Source organism: Zingiber officinale, chromosome 9A (genome assembly GCF_018446385.1).
Source record: "Zingiber officinale cultivar Zhangliang chromosome 9A, Zo_v1.1, whole genome shotgun sequence".
NCBI classification, from domain to species: Eukaryota; Viridiplantae; Streptophyta; class Magnoliopsida; order Zingiberales; family Zingiberaceae; genus Zingiber; species Zingiber officinale.
In genome coordinates, this window is record NC_056002.1 from 54,642,642 (window position 1) to 54,658,432 (window position 15,791).

Below are 15,791 nucleotides of genomic sequence, written 5' to 3' on the forward strand. Positions count from 1 at the left end.
GGAAGTGTGGTTTTTGTGATGGGTTTATGTTGAAATTTATGCTTGCTTGAAGATGGTGGAGTTTGGAGATTTTTTGGATTACAAGATTCATATGGGAGTTCATGCTTAGTGGGACTTCAAGTTTGTTTCTAAATGCGGGAGAGTTTGGGATTTCAAGGCTATTTTATTTTTTGTTCATATTTTTGGGGATTTCAGAATTTGATTGTGCAAAGCTCCTCTTTTAACAAAAGTGTATTGCCTTGTAAAAAAGTGATCTTCGAGATTTCTTTCCAAGTGCACGACATGAGATAGCAATGTTAATCATGCCTAATATATTTTTCTTCCTTTGGTGGTAAACGCAAGGGCAGTTGTATTATTCTAGAAAATGGATATTGGCTCATTGAATAACCAAGACTTTCTTGGTATTTTTTTCCCTCTCTTTATAATGCATATCTTTGCTTTCACTTATCCAAGTGATCTACCATAATTTCTCATTTTGATTTATTCCTTTTCTTTTGTTCATACAGCAATAGGTGACATATTTTTTTACCATGGATTCTGTCTACACCTTGTAGGTAATGAAGACTTCTGTATTCATTAGTTCTAGCTGAACAAGTAAATACTTAACACACAAAATGATTTCTATGAAACAAATTCTTAATCAAGATGAAACACCTCTATTATATAGCTTGGTATTTGGCAAAGGAGTTGTTAATGATGCTACATCTGTCGTGCTCTTCAATGTAATTCAAAACTTTGATCTTGTTCACATCGATGCCATAATCATATTGAAATTTTTGGCAAACTTAAGATATCTATTTCTCACCAGTACCCTCCTTGGAGCTTTTGTATGATATTACTTCATGCATTTTAGTACTAGTTCTATATTTTTAAAGATAAATATCATCTTGTATGATCTAAAAATATTTAATCTATTTTTTAAAGATAGTTTGTAGACTTGTTTATTTTCTTAGGCTTTGTTTTATTTATGTTACAATTATTGGATCTAAGTGGCATCCTCACAGTATTCTTCTGTGGGATAGTCATGTCACACTATACCTGATATAATGTCACAGAGGGCTCCAGAATTACTACCAAGTGTGTTACAAATAATCTCAATGTCTTTATTTTGTATTAGTTGATTAACTTAGTATTGAAGCATCCCACTGATCAAATAGATGATTTGAAGGATAAAAGTATTTTCAATTTTCATTTGATTTAAAAAATTTTGATAGTATATATCTATTGAATTTACAGTTTGCAAGATCTGGACACACTCAACTTTGAGGAAATAGAATTATGATCACTAGCATTATCTTTGTTGTTCTCTTCAGCACTGTGGTAAGTCTTCGTGTTTGGGGAAGTACGAAATACATATTTGGGCACACTCAGCATGCGGCACATGCTGCGAATGCTCTTAATTGTAGCACACGGTGTGTATTATCAAAGTTTTATGACTTTTAATAACTTGCAATTGTGTAGTGTACAATGTGCGATGTGGATAGCATATTTATGTACTGTGGAAAGTCATATTTATTGTAGTGAGTATACTACACATGTAACCGCTTCTACCCAAAGTTCCTTTAGTAGCCTCTTGCTTTTGAGAATACTCCTTGCTATGTCAAGGATGGTTCGATTCTTTCTTTCTGCTACTCCATTTTGTTGAGGGCATCTGGGAACTGTCAAGGGTCGTCATAAATTCTTGAAATTTCTTTGAGCTAAATTCTCCTCGTCGATCAGAATGTATAGTTTTAATCTCGAAACCACTCTCCTTTTCTACAGTAGCTTTAAATTTCTTGAATATGCCGAAGACCTCCAAATTTTGCTTCAAGAAATATACCTAAGTTTTTTAAGACAAGTCATCTATGAAAAGAATGAAATAATTACTCTTACCAAGTGAACTTGGTATTATCAAACCACAAACATCCATATGTATAAGTTAAAACGACTTTTGGGCTCTTGAACTTGACTCCTTTGGAAACCCTCTTTTAAATTGCTTCCCTGGTAGACATACTTCACATAATTGATCCGGATGTTTGATGCAAGATAGTTCTCTCATTATCTCTTTCTTTGAAAGCATTTCTAGTCCTCCAAAATTGATATGCCCAAATCAAAGGTACCATAGTCAAGTGATGTCTTTATAACAAACTTTGAGACAGTTGACAACATCATTTTGAATATTAAGCAAGAACATTCTATTTCTTGACATAGGTACGTTAGCAATTAAGCAACCAATATCATCTTACAAAATAAGCATATTATCTTTTAGATGAATATCATATCCTTTTTCCAAGAATTTTCCTAAGCTCAAAATGTTGCTCTTCATATTTGGCACAAAGAAAACATTCGAAATATATTCATGTTTTTCATTCTTCAAAAGGATGAGAATGTTACCTTTGCCTTTCACCTCGATCTTTGATTCATCTTCAAAGGATACATTACCACCAATTGATTCATCAAGCTCTATGAACATGTTTCTTTTCCCACATATATGATTGCTTGCACCAGTGTCGAGATACCAGATTGTATATTCATCTCTTTCATTATCTTTATATGCTACTGATAATTAGTATTTTTTGCATTATTTTGGCTCTTATACTTAACATTTTTACCTTCTCACATGCTTAATTTTATGTTTATACTATACTTTGGGAGTAGAATTAATTTTGGACTTAATTGTAAATTTTATATAAATTGAGAAATTTAATTTCATATTTTTATGTAATTTTGTAGGAAATTCAAAGAGCCATGGATTGGGGTCGAGCCGGACTGAATTTGACTTGATTTGGATGTCAAATGAGGGAGATCAAGTAGAATCAGTGTGAACCGTTGATCCATATCTAAGATAATCGGGGCCTTTGCTTTGTTAAGAATGAGATCAAGCTAATCTAAACCCCACATCCAATCATGCTGAACGGACAACCGAGATTAAAGGAGGAGAAAACCTTTTCCTTTAACCTTCACGCGGATGCATAGTGACAATTGGGCTAGGTTTTCGCGTTTCTTCTTCCCCGACTCCCCCAATCCTCTCCTCCACGATTTGCTCCAATCGGCAACGGACGGCGCACCACCGACAGATCTTATGAAGGCGATGACATACTCTTCGGATTCTTCAACCTCAGCGGCATTCCTCCGGCGATGGTAAGTCTCCTCATCTCTCTGTTCACGCGATCCACTCCAATTAAGGATTTCTTGCCGGCAGTGGTTTTGCTCCGGCAATGCTTTCTTTTTCGCACTCTTCCTCAGTGGACTTCTATGGACGGGTTCTGGAAGCTGAAGCTCCAAGGAGGAAGCCGATAGTTCATGCTCTCCAACACATCAGCCTGTCGCCGGAGGCATTCCACGGTGTACGGATCCACTTCACCTCACCAAAGCAGCACTTGAAGGCGTTCCTTTAGAGCTACTAGTATTCCACATCGACAACACTCCATCGCCACTAGTATCCACCAGAACAAGGGATTCAAGATCATCTTTGATCAGCGCTGAAGCAACATTGTCGGGGAGCTACTATCCACAAGTGATGGTGTTCCAAATCTGGGCCCTTTGTGTGACGGCAAAGGGTAGTTGAATTGGTGTTTGATTGTGGAGGATTGGATTGGTTAATTAGGATTTACTTATTTGATTATTTCTGTTGAATTTGCTTACTTACTGTCTCGTAGCTTCGTTTATGCATGTTTGTGTTCTTTGGTATGTTTTTATGTTAATTTTGTTGATGATTATGCTTGTGTCGTAGTGTGACAATGTGATGTAAGTATGTTCTTCAATGGTTAGATAGAATGGTAGGTTAGTTTCAATTCTGCTTATTTTACTATCTGTTATACTTGTTTGTTATGCCTATAGAAGGTGTAGCTTGTAGCGTAGAGTGACACTGCGCTATAGGTTCATCTTTGCTGGTTAGTTAAGATTTCAATTATTGCATTAGGTTTAGAGAACAAAACCCCCCAAACAAACCCCTTGGTTTGATCTTGTCTGAAAACAAACGTCCTATCACTTGTTCCACGTGAGAGACGACTCGGTCCCCTACTATACTACTTAGTGTAGGTTAAGGGGTTCGGTTGAAGTGAAATTAATAAATTTGATGTGAGCAAGTGACAGTCGTGACCACACCAAATTTTGGCATCGTTGCCGGGGAGCACTAGTGATGTTTATTTGTTTTTAGATTGTACATAGTTTTATCTTTATCTTGTTCTTGCTTTTCTGCTTTGTTATTTTATTTTTCTTTCGATGTAATTGTTAGTATCTCTCTTTTTTCTATTGAACTTTGTAGGTTGAAGGAAAAGGGTAAAGGGAAAATACTAACAGTTACACCATCAACAAAGAGCTATTTTGGTCAATTTCATCATTTAGACCACCGTTTCCGTTCTTTCGATTTTATTCTCTCTTATTTATATTTCTTTAGTGGTTGCAAAAATTTAAAAATGTTGTTAAGGCTTCATTATTCATTGCTTGTATGCATGTATGCTATCTTGTATATTTCTTGTGTCTTTTGATTTTATTTGCATGAGTGTTTCAGGTTAGACCAGGAAATATCTTTTGTGGCAGCAATTTCAGAGTTTCAGTGTGTTCAGTTCAGGACCTCAGATTTGTCAAGCAACATGGAGAACAACACTGAAAAGACTCTCAAAGAGATTTGGGCACCAGACTAGTCAGATAATTCCTTTTACATCAGATATTCTGATTTGGAGGCCGACTTCCAGTTATGGAAAATTATTCATCTAATACCAAAGTTTCATGGACTTTCTGGTGAAGATCTCTATAGACATCTGCATGAACTGGATATGGTTTGCTCTTCATGGAACCCACTTGGAGTATCAGAATAAGATGTCAGACTTAGAGCATTTCCATTCTCACTGGCGGATTTAGCAAAGGATTGGTTGAACTGTCTTCCACCTGATTCTATCACCAGCTGGTTTGAGAGGAATAAATTATTTCTGGCGAGGTTCTTTCCTGCTTCTAGGGTTGCAACTATTCGGAGGAGTGTTTGTGGAATCCAACAATTTACAGGAGAACCGTTTCAAGAATATTGGGATAGATTTAAAGGACTTGTTGCTAGTTGCCCTCGGCATCAGATAAGTGATCAACTACTGATTATGTACTTCTACGAGGGATTGTGTCCCATGGACAGGAGTATGGTTGATGCAGCTAGTGGAGGGACTTTAGTTAACAAGACATCTACTCAGGCTAGAGAACTTATCAAGATTATGGCTGTAAATTATCAGTAGTATGGGACTAGATCGATGATTACCGAAGATGTTCATTCCTTTGCCAATGTTTTCCCAACCAGAACCCAGTATCAGCAGCTTGATCCTCAGTATTATCAGACTCATCAGCAGGACAAGTATAATTTCGTTGCAGGATTTGGGTATGGGAACACACAACAAGGGAATTCTAAGTGGTCCCAGCATTATCAACCTTACTTTCAGCACCATCAGCTTGAGCAAGATTTTAGGGAGCAGTCTGTAACGACCCGGCCCTTTTGGCCTCTTGGGTGGCCCTTGTGGCGGCCCAACTGGTGGCCCTTATGTCGTCGACCCATTTGGCAACCTCTCATGTCGTCGACAGACGACCCTTTGGCCGTGCCGTTACTCACTAGGACTTTCCACCCCTGGCAGTGGATTTTTGCCTCCCCCAGGATTCGAACTCTAAACCTCCAGGCTTAAGTATTAGAGTTTATGAATCCTGGTAACCAAGTGAGATCGCCACAAGGGCCGCCCAAGAGGTCAAAAGGGTCGGGTCGTTACAATAAAAAGGCGCCTTTTTATTGTAACGACCCGACCCTTTGGCCTCTTGGGCGGCCCTTGTGGCGGCCCTTATGTCGTCGGCCCATTTGGCGACCTCTCATGTCGTCGACCGATGACCCTTTGGCCGTGCCGTTACTCACTAGATCTTTCAACCCTTGGCCAGTGGATTTTTGCTTTTATTGTAACGACCCGACCCTTTGGCCTCTTGGGCGGCCCTTGCGGCGGTGGCCAACTGGCGGCCCCTTATATCGTCGGCCTATTTGGCGACCTCTCATGTCGTCGACCGACGACCCTTTGGCTGTGTCGTTACTCACTAGGACTTTCCACCCCTGGCAGTGGATTTTTTACCTCCCCCAGGATTTGAACTCTAAACCTCCAGGCTTAAGTATTAGAGTTTATGAATCTTGGTAACCAAGTGAGCTCATCTCACTTGGTTACCAGGATTCATAAACTCTAATACTTAACCCTGGAGATTTAGAGTTCGAATCCTGGGGGAGGTAAAAAATCCACTGCCAGGGGTGGAAAGTCCTAGTGAGTAACGGCACGGCCAAAGGGTCGTCGGTCGACGACATGAGAGGTCGCCAAATAGGCAAACGACATAAGGGGCCGCCCGCCAGTTGGCTTCCGCAAGGGCCGCCCAAGAGGCCAAAGGGTCGGGTCGTTACAATAAAAGGCGCCTTTTTATTGTAACGACCCGACCCTCTTGGCCCATTTGGCAGCCCATTTGGCAGCCCATTTGGCGACCTCTCATGTCGTCGATCGTCGGCCCTTATGTCGTCGGCCCATTTGGCGACCTCTAATGTCGTCGACCGACGACCCTTGGCCGTACCGTTACTCACTAGGACTTTCCACTCATGGTCAGTGGATTTTTGCCTCCCCAAGGATTCGAACTCTAAACCTCCAGGCATAAGTATTAGAGTTTATGAATCCTGGTAACCAAGTGAGATCATCTCACTTGGTTACCAGGATTCATAAACTCTAGTACTTAAGCCTGGAGGTCTAGAGTTCGAATCCCGGGGGAGGCAAAAATCCACTGCCAGGAGTGGAAAGTCCTAGTGAATAACGGCACGGCCAAAGGGTCGTTGGTCGACGACATGAGAGGTTGCCAAATGGGCCGACGACATAAGGGCCGCTAGTTGGGCCGCTAGTTGGGCCGCCATAAGGGCCACCCAAGAGGCCAAAGGGCCGGGTCGTTATACAGTCACAACAATTTTGTCAACATCAAGAAACTCAATTCAAGCCAAGGACACATTCATCGACACAGATACAGTTGCATTCAGATCAACTTATTGCGTCAATTCCTGAGGAGATGGATTGTAGAGTTTGTGATATTCCTGACTTTTATTCTGCTACTCTACATAACTCTTCTAGTTTTTTGTATCGTGATATTGTAGTTGATTCTGATATTATTGTTGTTGATGATATTGTTGTTCTAGATAGTCTTGATGTTGCAGGTATAGGAGATAATGATGGAAGTGTAGGGGAGACCCAAGAATCGCTTCCTTTGATTATTTTATCACCCGTGTCAGCTGAGCCAGTTGAGCCTGTTATTCTACTTAGTGACAATGGAAGTGTAGGGACGTCTCAAGAATCACTTCCGTTGATTGAACCTGATCCAGAGCCAGTTCTTTCACCTGACCAAGATAATGTCGCATTTACTGTTTTAGACCCTCCAGGTACCTTTCAGGATGGTAAGGTCAATATTTCTTCTGAATCTTTAGAAAATTCCATGGAGGTAATTAAGTTGGATTTTATTGGATGTGACACATCTTTTGATTCATTCTCTGTTGATATTGATATTATTTCTAGTACATCTCACACATCATGCGTGCAGGATTTGCATCCTCTTTTTAGTGCATAGGATTTCTTCAGACATTTCACTTGCAGTCAATCATGTAAGGATGCAGTCTACCAATTGAAGAAGACCCTAACTTTCTATGCAATAATGAAGTTTTTGGAGTGGATACTCCAACCGAACCGTCTTCGGCCACCGGAGAAAATTTTTGAGGAGTCAAAGGTGGAGGGAGCAGTCTTCACTTCACCTACATTCATTTCACTTCCAAATTGGCTTCTGGAACTGAATCGACTTCGACCACCAGAATTTCAGGGGAGTCTGTTCCATCTTACTTTTTTTTTCCTTTCTGCTTTTATATATTTCTTTACTTTGTTTGCTTTGTTTGCTTGTGCTAGGTTGCTCATTTTTAGTTGTCTTGTTGGTTTTAATAATAAATTCCCTATGCGTTCTTTTTATCATTTTAGAAATTATGAAAGCCAGTTAGATTTGATTGTCTAATTTGATGATTTATTGTCATGATTAGATTTTTGGATTGCATGTGATTACAACTTGATGATGGATTCTATATTGGTAGATTGAGATGATAATTTTGATATACCTAGTGAGGATATTTTTAAGCCTATTATTCTTATTGATGTGTAATGCACTTGTGGTTAATGCTACTCTAGAACTTGCCTAATTCTTTCGAGACCACATTATCATAGGTTTGCATGACTTTTATGAAGGCTCTCCATTTTGCTTGTATTCATTCCTTTTGTTATCACATGTTTCTTGAATAAAATCCATATCACCCATCATATCATTCTTTTCTCTCTTCCATTCATTTTCATTTATTTCACTCTTTTATTCTCTTGGGATGTGGATATTTTTGGATGTTGCATAATGAGTGTTTTGCCCGAGACGAACAAAAATTTAAGTGTGGGGGGAGAGAAATAGCTTAGTGGAATTTAGGAGAGACATAGGTCAACCATGCTTGATCACCATAGGTAAACCATCCTTTGTATTTATTTATTTGAACTATTGATGATGTTGTATAATGTTGCACAACATGTTGGAAAAAAATTTTGAAAAAAAAAAATGGAAAAACAAATTAGAAAAAAAAAAAGAAAAAAAAAACAAATGAAAAGACAAAAAGAGAACAGCAAAAAAAGAGAGAGAGAGAAAAAAAATCTAGGAAAAGGAAAACAAACTTTGACATGTTGTGCTATTTTTGTATTAATATATGGTAGAACTTTTTGTTAGTGATAATCTTTATTATAGCGGCATTGAGATTTTGTTGCATATTATTATTGTATTTTCATTGAAAATCTATAGTAGAGGTTGTCTACATGTTTATTGGATTTGTGAAAAACAGTGACATGTGCCATTTTTATTCATTTGTAGTAGAATTTTTATGAGTGATAATTTTTACTTTAGCGATATTGAGATATTATTGTATATCATGTGTAGATTTTAGTGTGAAATGCTAGAGTAGGAGTTGTTCACATTCCTATTGAATTGGTGAAAGGCGGTAGAATTTTTTGTGAGTAACAATCTTTACGGTAGCAAAATTTGGATTTTATTATAGATCATGAGTGAATGTTTATTGAAAAGCTATCGTAGAGATTATTCACATTTTTATTGAGTTTTTAGAGCTAACTTGGAAGTTTGGATGAGATATATTTTTGGGCATTATTTTCTTGTACTCATCTATGTAACATTCTAATAAATTCATGTCTTCCACCAATAACTTGCTTTATCTTCTTCATCTCTTTTCTTATCCTATCGTTTGCTTTGATTCATGTTTCCCTTATATTTCAAATAATGCCTTCATTATTTTATTGTGCACTTTATGTATATAGTGGTGGAGAGTAGAAGAAAATCAAGCTTATGGTAGTGCATTTATCATGAGTAGCTTAAGTGAGCTCCACTATTGCATGTATATGAGAGGAGAGCCACCAACATTTTCCTTGTGAGATTATTTAATTATCATTCTCAGTTTATTCATTATGGATTGAAATTATCATGTTTGTTGATCGATGTATGAATTGAATCCATGAATGCTTTGGTTATCTGAATTGTACAATCCTAGGTAACTTTTTTTTCACTATTTTCTAAGCATGATTGAGAATTACTAGGGAATGCATTTTTAGTCATCTTTCTTGTTTGGTTGATTTACTCGAGATGAGCAAGAATAAGTGTGGGGGAGTTGATAATTAGTATTTTGTGCATTATTTTGGCTCTTATACTTAGCATTTTTACCTTCTCACATGCTTAATTTTATGTTTATACTACACTTTGGGTGTAGAATTAATTTTGGACTTAATTATAAATTGTATACAAATTATGAAATTTAATTTCATATTTTTATATGATTTTATAGGAAATTCAAAGAGCCATGGATTGGGGTCGAGCCAGACCGAATTTGACTTGATTTGGATGTCAAATGAGGGAGATCAAGCAAAATCAGTGTGAATCGTTGATCCATATCTGAGATAATCGGGGCCTTTGCTTTGTTAAGAATGAGATCAAGCTAATCCGAACCCCACATCCAATCATGCTGAATGGACGACCGAGATTAAAGGAGGAGAAAACCTTTTCCTTTAACCTTCACGCGGATGCACAGTGACAATTGGGCTAGGTTTTCGCGTTTCTTCTTCCTCGACACCCCCAATCCTCTCCTCCGCGATCTGCTCCAATCGGCAACAGACGGCGCACCTCCGACAGATCTTATGAAGGCGATGACATACTCTTCGGAATCTTCAACCTCAGAGGCGTTCCTCCGGCGGTGGTAAGTCTCCTCATCTCTCTGTTCACGCGATCCGCTCTAATTAAGGATTTCTAGCCGGCAGTGGTTTTGCTTCGGAAATGCTTTCTTTTCCCCACTCTTCCTCAATGGGCATCTGTGGATGGGTTCCGAAAGCTGAAGCTCCAAGGAGGAACCTGATAGTTTATACTTTCCAACACATCAGTCCATCCCCGGAGGCGTTCCACGGTGTACAAATCCACTTCACCTCACCAAAGTAGCACTTGAAGGTGTTCCTTCGGAGCTACTGATTCCACATCGACAACACTCCATCGCCACCAGTATCCACCAGAACAAGGGATTCAAGATCATCTTTGATCAGCGCTGAAGAAAGATTGTCGGGGAGCTACTATCCACCAGTGATGGCGTCCAGATCTAGGCCCTTTGTGTGACGGCAAAGGGTAGTTGAATTGGTGTTTGATTGTGGAGGATTGGATTGGTTAATTAGGATTGACTTATTTGGTTATTTATGTTGAATTTGCTTACTTACTGTCTTGTAGCTTCGTTTATGCATGTTTGTGTTCTTTGGTATGTTTTTATGTTAATTCTGTTGATGATTATGCTTGTGGCATAGTGTGACAATGCGATGTAAATATGTTCTTCAATGGTTAGATAGAATGGTAGGTTAGTTTCAATTCTGCTTATTTTACTATCTATTATACTTGTTTGTTATGCCTGTAGAAGGTGTAGCTTGTAGCGTAGAGCGACACTGCGCTATAGGTTCATCTTTGCTGGTTAGTTAGGATTTCAATTATTGCATTAGGTTTAGAGAACAAAACCCCCAAACAAACCCTTTGGTTCGATCTTGTCTGAAAACAAACGTCCTATCACTTGTTCCATGTGAGAGACGACCTGGTCCCCTACTATACTACTTAGTGTAGGTTAAGGGGTTTGGTTGAAGTGAAATTAATAAATTTGATGTGAGCGAGTGACGTCGCGACCACACTAGCTACCAGTAGGGTGTCATCTTCTTCTTTCCTTTCTTCCATATAGTTTGCTCTTTCATATACTCTATTCTTGGGTAATCTACATTTTTTAGCATAATACCCAAATTTATCATAATTGTAGCACTTAACTTGAGATTTATCGTACCTCGAGTTTGTGTGCCATCTTCCATGCCCTCTTGTTTAATTTTCTTCTCTTTCATTGTTGTTGTTGAAAACTCATCCTTGCTCATTAGCACGACCTCATTCATATCCACGACCTCTTCCACGTTGACTTCTATTGTTACTGAAGCTTTCATCTTTCTTTTTCAGTTGAAGAGTCATCTTTAGGAGTTATTAAGTAATTTTTTCATTTATCTTCATCTTTTCTTCATGGGCTTGTAATGTACCCAAGAGATACTCTATGGTCATGACTTATAAATCGTTGGCCTCGTCGATAATGGTTGTAATACTATCAAATTTTGAATTTAGTGATCGAAGAATCTTCTCAATGATAGTTACTTGATCTAGTTTCTCACCATTTCTCTTTAGTTGATTAGAAATGGTAGAGACTCTAGAAAAATAATTAGATACCAACTCACTTTCTTTCACACAAAGAGCATCAAAGTGACTTCTTAATGCCTAAAGTTGTACCATTTTTACCTTTTCTTCTCTTTGATATGAGACTTGGAGCTTTTCTCATGCTTGCTTGGCTAAAGTAGCACTTGAGATTTTCTCAAAATCATCCTCATCTAAAGCTTGATAAATAAGGAAGAGAGTCTTCTTGTCTCTCTTTTTTAAATCTCTCAGGCTGTCTTTTTCAATCGAAGATAGCGTTGAGTCATCACGCGATTCAATGTAGCCTTTTTCTATAACCTTCCTAACATCATGAGTTCCGTGAAGTGCCTTCATTTTGATACTCTAATTATCATAATTACTCGCCTTGAGTATTGGAACTTGGAAGGGAACCATACTGTAAGTACCCCGTGATAATTTGATGTGATCAACCAAGTCAAGTTAGGTCTTGTTGTTGTTTTACCCCTGTGTCTAAGTGTACAGGAACTTAGGAGCATAGGAAATCGAGCGAAAGACGCAGCTAGCGAGAAGAACGACATGGGAGAGAGTCGATGGGCTCGGTGCTTCCGAGGGACGAGGTGCTGCGAAAGAGTACGCTGGCGGACGAAAAGGAAGCACGCGGCATTTTCGAGGGACGAGAAGCCAGAGCGGAAGATTACTCGAGGAGAAAAGAAGTTGAACTTGTAGGACCGTTAGATTCGATAGAGGGGGGGTGAATATCGATTCGAAAAAATAAGAGTTTAAACGCAGCGGAAAAGTAAACGAACACAGTTGTTTTTTTACTTCGTTCGGAGCCTGTGACGACTCCTACTCGAAGGCCCGTGGTCCTTGACCACTTTCGTTGGGCAATCACTATCAATTCGAATATTACAGAGTTAAGTACAAGAATTGAAAGATAAAGAAAATACCGACAATAGAATTGAAACAAAACCAGCACTGAGTCGGAGAGCTTTTCGTAGCGTCGCAAGAGCACAGAGCAGCAGATCTTGGATTTTTAGTTGATATTAAGCTCCACCCTTGCCCCTTCTTTTATATGAAGCTCAGGGTGCCCCGGATCCCTTCCAGTTGCCCTGGTGAGACGTGGCAGGTCCAACCAGTGAGCTCCACGTGGCGACGCGCAATCAGGATAAAGTTTGCCTCCGGGCGCCTGGATTCCTTCCGGGCGCCCGGACCCTGTTTTCCCGCAGAATCCGTCCTGCAAGACAAACGTTAGTCCGGAGGCAAATATATATCCTGTAAAACAGATTGTTAGCACAATTAAAGTTCAACAAAGTAATAGCAAAGAGTATGATTTAGATTCCGTCTTTCCGAGACCGGAATCTAGTCACGATCTCAACTTAGATATCCGAAATGGATCTAAGCCGGATCGACGCCTAATGTTCCCTTCCCGGGAACGCGTCCTCGCAGTCACTCCCCTCCAGTGACTTACCTTACTTACCTGCCAGACGTCCGGTCAGCCCTTCGACCCGTCTGGACTTCTCGCCAGCTATCCGGTCAGCCCGTCGACCTAGCTGGACTTCTCGCCAAGTGTCCGGTCAGCCCGTCGACCCGCTTGGACTTCTCGCCAGCTATCCGGTCAGCCCGTCGACCTAGCTGGACTTCTCGCCAAGCGTCCGGTCAGCCCGTCGATCCGCTTGGACTTCTCGCCAGCTATCCGGTCAGCCCGTCGACCTAGCTGGACTTTTCCTGCACACTTGATCAAAGTGTCAGACAACAACACAACTAACTTAACCTATTTGTCATTCATCAAAACCTGGGTTAGACCGTTTGTGCTACCCGCACCAACAGAACTGCCTTAAGGAGGCTTGGAAGGTGCCTTTGATAAAAGTGCGAAGGCGCCTTCAATGGCTTGAAGGCACCTTCTATGAATAGTACGAAGGCGCCTTCAATAGCTTGAAGGTGTCTTCCCAGTGACCGTTGGTGAAGATAAAATTTTATCTTCGCATGGATAAAATTGTCACGCTAGAGGGCACCTTCCACCTATGGAAGTCGTCTTCCAGCCTTGGATAGAATTTTCTAGGAGCTATAAAAGAATCATGGAGCTAGGAATAATTTAAACAACTCCTGTATTCATTTCCTAGCACATTTCTGAGTGTTCAACGAGTGTAATAAGCTTCTCCGCCTATACGAAGAAGATCTTTTCAGTACTTTTTTCTGTATTGGATTAACAACTACCTAGGTTGTAACAAAGTACCTCCTTAGTGTCTTTAATTTATTAGTTGTTTAATTTCCTTTTTATAAGTGTGCTACTAATATGAGTTGCAAGATCAAAAAGGATTTGTTTTATTTTTCAACAAGCAATTCACCTCCATCTTGTCGGCCCAACCTATTCCAACAAGTGGTATCATAGCCCAACAGTTTTAGAAGGATTAACCGCCGAATGAAGCATAAGAGATGGTTGGACCGAGCATCTACCCACTAAAGTTCGAGGGGAAATTCACGAGCTGGAAGAAAAAGATAGAGGCATTCTTTAAGACCAATTTTGATTTATTACTAATTATGAAATTTAGTTTTAAAGCACCAGAAGACAAACAAGAATACCAATGGACTAAAAAGGAGCAACCCAACTTCGTGGCAAACGGTAAAGTAAAGTTCCATCTGCTGAGCGTATTACCGCCACAAGAAGTCAATTGGATCAAAGCCTACGAGTCAGCCAAGAAGCTCTGGGAGAAATTCCTAGAACTACACGAAAGAACCTCGAAGCAAAACTTCTGAGACGAGATTTTCTCCGGAACGAGATCATCAACATCAAATTAGAAGAAGGTGAAATCGTTGCACACCTTCACTCAAGAATAAAAGAACTCATCACTGAACTCACGAATCTCGAAGAAAAAGTAACCAACCAAGATTTGCTAAGGTACGCGCTTAACGCATTTCCTAGGACTACTGAATGGGCATCATTAGTAGATGCTTATTATATGTCTAAGGATCTAGAAGTAAGTACCCTAGAAGAATTGTTTTCAACTTTTGAAGTTCATGAAATGAGATGTGCAGATCTGAAGAACCCCAAGCACAATATCACCTTAAAAGCAAAAATGGACGAACTAGATTCTGAATCTTCTCTCGATGATAACGAAATAACATTCATGGTATGGATATTTAAAAAGCTATTTAAAATTAATAAATTTAATCAAGTGTAGGGTAAAAGAAGAAAAAGAAAGATAAGATGCTACCACTGCAATGAAGAAGGGCACAGGAAAGATAACTGCCCAAAATTGAAAATGAAGGATAAAGACAAGGAAGAACAAGAAGCCAACCCAGAACAAGTACAAAAATCTAAAGGTGACATGGAATGAAACGTCGTCAGAATCAGAAATCGAATCCCTCACCGGACTTGCACTAGTGGCAAGTCACCAAGAAGATAAAGACGAAGCAAGCTCATCCGAAATGAGCATCGATGAAGGGGGAGCGACATCAGAGGACAACAACACTTTAGGGGGAGCTTCAGATTACATGATCGACAAGGTAATTTAGATACGGTCTCTACCTCCTGATAAATTATTTTAGTTTATAAAAATATTATCAAAAAATTCCTATAAATTAGAAAAATAAAATGACAAATTAAAAGAGATTCTAGCAACATCTTGTCGATTAGAAGACTTCGACAAGATAAAAAAGGAAAATGAAAAATTGAAAGCAAAAATAGAAGAGTTAAAAATCGTGCATGCTCATATATTCAACAAGTTAGAAAATCTAATGGATTAAATTGTCACTTTAAATACCATAAGAGTCAAATTAGAAAAATATCACAGAAATATATTTCTAAGAAATTTTTGATTAATTCTATAGGAAGGAATCTATTTTGGGTTCCAAAATCATATTTAAGTTTTTTTTTTTTTGTATGCCCTATTTTTTTAATTAAAATTTTTAAAAGTTAGACCTAAGACTTTTAGAAAGAAAATTAAATATTTAATTTCTTTAAAAAGTTTTATCTAGAAGTAGTTGTTGTTCCAATAATTAAGAAGGTCTGGTGTCTCGCCATAGCATGGAAG